The sequence below is a fragment of the Nicotiana attenuata genome, unplaced genomic scaffold (assembly GCF_001879085.1).
Source record: "Nicotiana attenuata strain UT unplaced genomic scaffold, NIATTr2, whole genome shotgun sequence".
Classification (NCBI taxonomy): domain Eukaryota; kingdom Viridiplantae; phylum Streptophyta; class Magnoliopsida; order Solanales; family Solanaceae; genus Nicotiana; species Nicotiana attenuata.
The window spans coordinates 172,154-178,526 of NW_017670682.1; the positions used below are offsets into that span (position 1 = coordinate 172,154).

Sequence of the window (6,373 nt, forward strand, 5' to 3'; positions counted from 1 at the left end):
AAAGTTCTCAAATCCGACCCCAATTGGTCCTTCAAATCCCCAAATCAAATTTCAAAATCCCAAGCCCTTGTTTCTTCCATTTTTGCTTAAGTTCCATGAATTTCTAGGTAGATTACACAATAAAAACGAGTTTTAAGTTCAAAAATCTTACCTCCAATCGATTCCCCTTGATTCCCTCTTGAATCTCTCTCAAAAAGCTCTCAAAATACTCAGCTATGGAGGAAAAATGGCTCAAAATCGCGGATGAAATATTTAATGAACTCACCGCCCAGCACTGGAATTCCTTCTTCGCGAACGCGGCCAAACCCACGCGTTCGCGATGCACAGTTTTTCTTGACCCAAAAATAACCCTTCGCGAACGCAACACATTACCCGCGAATGCGATGCTCTGACTCTTAAACCTACGCGAACGCGCACAATCTCATGCGAACACGAAGGACAACTACTCCTGGACCCAAAGCCTTATACGCGAACGCGAACTTTCACCTGCGAACGCGAAGCGCAAGCTGCTCACCTTCCACTAACGCGAACCCTCAGACGCGAACGTGAAGCACAAACTCAGGCCAACCCAATTTCCTTCTACGCGATCGCGAGGGACCTCACGCGATCGTGAAGGCTAATTCTTCTGCAACAACTGATGATCAAATTCTGCAACATTTCAACATGGAAAATGGTCCGATTGACCACCTGAAACTCACCCGAGACCCCGGGACCTCAATCAAAAGCACCAACACATCCTAAAACCCCATTCAAACTTGTTCCAATCATCAAAACACCTCAAACAACACCAAATCCATCAATTCACATCGAATTCAAGCCTAAGTTTTCTAAAAACTTCCGAAATACGCTTTCGATCAAAAACCCAACCAAACCACCTCTGAATGACCTGAAATTTTGCACACACATCACAAACCACATAACGAAGCCACAACAACTCTCGGAATTCCATTTCGACCCTCGGATCAAAATCTCACCTACCAACCGGAAATCTCCAAAATACTAACTTCGCCAATTCAAGCCTAATTCTACTTCGGGCCTCCAAAACCAAATTCCGATCACGCTCCTAAGTCACAAATCACCCAACGAAGCTAACCAAATCATAAAAATTCCGATCCGAGCTCATATACAAATAAGTCAACTCTTGGTCAAACCTTTCAAATTCAAAGCTTTCAACTGAAACTGTTCTTTCAAATTCATTCCGATTTTCCTGAAACCAAAACCAACGATCTACATCAGTCATAATACATTACACGGGGCAAATCATGCCCCGGAACTGGCGATCGAAGTGCAAAAGCTCAAAACGACCGGTCGGGTCGTTACATCCTCCCCCACTTAAACACACGTTCGTCCTCGAACGTACTCCGAGTTGTTCCAAAAGCCAACCAATCGCTGAATGATCTTGCCATGCATATACCCGGGGGTGTTCCCACGTCACCCTATCTCATATAGGTCCGATAACACATTGTAACTGAAATTTCACAACCCAATCTAGCCCATAAGCCATAGAACCACATTTCCATTTTCGAAATCATACACAAGATCAGAACCTCACATCTATATTCAGAATAAGCTCGAACCAGCTGTCATAACCCATACCTGCAACCTCAGATGCAATTACCTGATATACCACATAACTCAAATACACGTAGCGATAACTTCCATTCACAGCAGCTGCACAAAATGCCTGAATATCAGTAGAAAACCTCTTATCAGCTAAAGTCTCATTCCAACACCTTCAGATACTGCCAACGATAAATGAAGCATGCAATAAACCATAACCATTTCTCAGATCAACCATTCATGATGCCATTTCCCCCCTGGCAATTACCATAGCAAATTTTTGAACCGAACCTCGATATTTACCCATCAAACATGCTGAAATCGAATCTGTTTGTATTCATTAATGATCCCAAGGATCTCTTCTGACCCAACACACTACCCTGGTGACATGACACATCAATACAGGCCTAAGCCACAACTTGTATAGCTACGCGCACCAATAAGCAACAGTCCGAACATACTCAAATCATGAAAATGACTCAAATGAAAGAGTTGTACCACAAGCCCACCAGTACCACCACAACACAAGATTGAGAACCCGTCTCACATCATAGAATAGAACACACGAATCTAACCCGCAAGGTCATATCTCTACATAGCCTCGCTGCAATGCACGATAAACACTGCTCCACATGAGACACCTCAAGTCACTATGCCCGAAATTGACAACCACGCACAATTTGATGCCTAAAACCAAAGCGAATCATTACACCCTCGATGAAACAAGTAACATATACCACGCAAACCCGATAGGACATAACCGAATACGCCACCCACCGAGCAACACCCAATCACTATTCCCACTCGACTTCCACTAAGAACCCCAATAGAACCACACCATATGTGCCCATAACCAACAAATCATAACATCTCGCAACACAGGAAGGCCACTCATAGATTTTCCCCAGATCGCCAACAAGCTCAATAACGATCGAATCAACCTATCCCTCAATAATACGATTCGGGGCCAACCCAGCCGACCCAAGCTAGAACATACATCCACATTGGCCTGCCAACGAACTCATCATCAAGGAAGCCTGAAGTTGCTCCTTCCACTACTATAACTTCTTCCGGAGTCGTACAATACGGTGACCGGCACCAAATCAATACCGAAATCCACAACCTCGCCCGGCGACATGCCCGGCCACAAGAAACACATTCGAAGGTCCTTCAACACTGGAACTGAATCGATGGTAGAAACTTCTGCACTGACATCCGTCACGAAGGCCCAATTAAGAAAAATAGTCCTTTCCAGCCATCCGCTGGGTCTTTGAAACATAACCCACTCTATTAGAACATAATCCAACGCACCTAGCCACTCAACCCGTGGCATTTCCGGCATAGCCCATAGCGTAATAGTCCAGAATAACCCAACACTGAGACAACCAGTCTGAACTCCAACATCACATCCAAAATCTAACATATCAGCAAAGAAAGATCCACTCGAGCCTCCAAATCCCGAAAGCTACTAAACGGTGCCGATACACACGATCCACAACCACAACATAGCCTGCACATGAGAACTCCCAATCTCCAACCCATATAGCACACGAATCATCGTACCTGAATCCCAATTTTGCCGTCCGAAAGCATACCACCTTAAATACCCCATCATCCCACGGTAGATACTCTAAAATTTTCCTATGCCACCAAGCAAACCCGAATATCACCAGTCGATCTAACAAGAAAGTGCCGCAATATTACCGAAGGGCCATCAACTTAATCGCATTACCCTTTTTCTGAACATATACTATCGTCAAATAACTTCCAATTAGAAATATCATTCCCTTAACTATCTGAGGCTACTCGCTGCTCAAGAGTTTTATGAACTCCCTTTCAGAATTGAACTGTAACCTAACACACGCAAGTCTCGGTCCTCCACAACATACCGCATATAACATACCATCCGAGGATAACATGAACACTTTATCTCCCTTCCGAGCCACAGACACCTACGCACTCAACTAGTCAAGAAATTTTCCATTGGTCCCATCTAGAAGAAAAATCACTACGCATCCCATGCTCCGCATGCCCGTAGAAAATATACATCTCCAAACCACGGTAAAACCCAACAAGAACTCTCTCCCAATTCCATTTGCACAAACTAAACTACCAGGACTGAATCCTTCTAACTAGACCAAGCTAAGCAAGCCGTCGAAACCCAAGAGCTCTGCTGCAAAACATCTGTACGAACTCATTACCTCGAACACACACAAAGAATTAATCATATCCTTACCGTGCCGATTCAGTCTACTATCAAACTATTCCATCTATCCAAATTTCCTCCTGGTTCATTTTCAACTTGATATTCTCTCTTGTTGTAGTACCACAATTCCTTAACCCGGCTCACCATACGAGACCCAAGCATCAAACCACATTATCTGAGACCCATAAGCCGTTGAATACTCTCTCAAATATTCCCAGAAACACCACATTCCAGAATACTTTACTCTGAAGAACTTCCCGCGAACCTAAATCCGTTACTTTTACCTTCCTGATACAGATACATAGAATCCCATAATTAACATAGGAATACCACAAGTCTTGACCTCTTCCAATGAAAACACAAGAAGAGATTTCGAGTTTTTTGTTGATCAGGCGACACCCGGATTTGAACTGGGGAAAAAAGGATTTGCAGTCCTCTGCCTTACCACTCGGCCATGTCGCCAAAATGCTATTAATCCAGTTCATATAATGTCTTTCTCGGGAGCTAGAGGAAATGCATCTCAGGTACATCAATTAGTAGGTATGAGAGGATTAATGTCAGATCCTCAAGGACCTAACTGCATATGTAACTTTAGAATACTCAATTGATATATGCAGACTCTTGAACACATTAGAACCATTCTCGCAAGTCATTCACTCTTATTCAAACTGCAACTTACCTGGCCCAACGAACAGAACCACCCGTGCCTCGTTGGCACTCCGACACCGCAGAATGAAATCCTCATCCCAATACAACCAAGCAACTTCCTGCTCTATGAACCGAGCATTATTTACCAACAACAACTCTATACATTCCGTGATTCTCATACCCTATGAAGCATAATATGACCTTTGTCAAAATTTTCCTTTACTCCAGCCATAACTAATTCACTCGCACGCCCCAAACTGGAACCAATATAGCACCTAACTGTGCAATCAACTGCTCACAGCAAACTCCCCCACTTGGCTCGAAGCCATAGATCAAGATACACTCAATGACTCATAACACTTTTTCTCTATTGATGCCACAATACCATAGTGAGATTAAACTCAAATCATTTATAAGTTGGTGAAAACACAGATCATCCAGTGCTGTAAATCTTCTGCAAATCTCCCATTCATCCCCGCAACAGTTAAGCCCACTCTCTTAAGCGACCCAAAATTTCAAATTTCAACACGTACTTTTCTATTACACATGAGATCTCCTAACATACACATAAGGATCACACCACTTCAGAACACTCTGCAGGAGATAACCCACCTGCTTCGCCTCAATATAACACTTTTGTATACCTTCCACCGTCATACACATTACACTGTCACTTAGTCTTCCTGAGTCTGAACTCATCCCGCAACATGAAATTTACTTCACCATCAACTGGGAAACATGAAAAGATTCTTCACACACCCATAACTCGCCGCTTCCAATTCATAGAATACATCTTGCAGTCACAACATACTCGTCACATAGCCATGCGGCCGTCACTTCCACTAGTAGGGACAATACCGAACATATAAATTTAGAACACTTGCTCACACAATCAGCACCTCGGTGCTCAAGCCATAGGCAAAGATCTCGCCTCAAGTCCTCCAGACTGGCCCAACATCAACTCACAGAGATCACATCTCGCCCCTCGATCGTGGAATCACAAGCCATCAAGGCACATCTGATACTGGGCGCTCATGCGCGCATACGAACCCGTGGAAGGAATTTCAAAAGTTTCTTTTCAAGCTGAATCAAGGACGCATGATAAGAATTCAAGAATTGCGAAGTTTTTCCTAAAGGTTCCTCTGCCTCTCGAGGATAAATACAAACGTCTCCGTACCGATCCGCGAGACTCTACTAAACCTGCTCATGACTCGTGAGACCTATGTAACCTAGGCTCTGATACCAACTTGTCACGACCCAAACCCCGCTCCGGTCGTGATGGCGCCTCTCGTGAAGACAAGGCCAGCCAACAAACTCATATCGCCTTTTCAAAAATAGTCAAACATTAATAAACAGTTTAAATACGATTTAATGATAGAATTAACGGAGGCACAACCCGACACAGCCCAAGCGGGGTGTCACAAACGAGCGTCTATTAGAGTGTAAATCCAACTACAAGGTCTAAAATATACAAAACCGGAATAATGAACAAAGAGAGAAAAGCAGTGCTGCGAACGCTGGCAGTCACCTCGTTAACTCCTATAACTCTGCCTCTGATCAGCCAAAACCCGCTACCAGGTGAATAAATACCTGCATCTGCACACGAGGTGCAGGGAGTAAAGTGAGTACTCCAACTCAGTGAGTAATAAAGGTAAATAACAACTGAGCAGTAAGAAATTACGTAAAGCAACCAACATGTTGTATAGAAGGAGTGTACAATCCTTTGAGAAAGCAGTGAAGCTGTGAAATCCTTAGAAATATCTTGGCTCAGTCTAAATCTCTTTTGAAAATGATTTTTTCAACAGTTACGAAATGATTTCAAAACAGTTAGTGCCGATAAGCACAGAAGATCCGCCCCTTGGGCACAAATACCACAGCATAACAGGTAAAAAGGCAAATAAATATGCAAGATGAGCAAAATAAAAGTTCGCCCCTCGGGCAATATCTCAAAAACAGTAC

General features: G+C 43.5%; 1 non-coding gene across 1 annotated transcript; it reads right to left on the reverse strand.

Moving 5' to 3' along the window:
- Window positions 1–4,156: 4,156 nt before the first annotated feature.
- Window positions 4,157–4,228, reverse strand: TRNAC-GCA. The gene has a single exon. It is a non-coding gene; the product is annotated as a tRNA-Cys (tRNA).
- Between the last annotated feature and the right edge of the window lie 2,145 nt (window positions 4,229–6,373).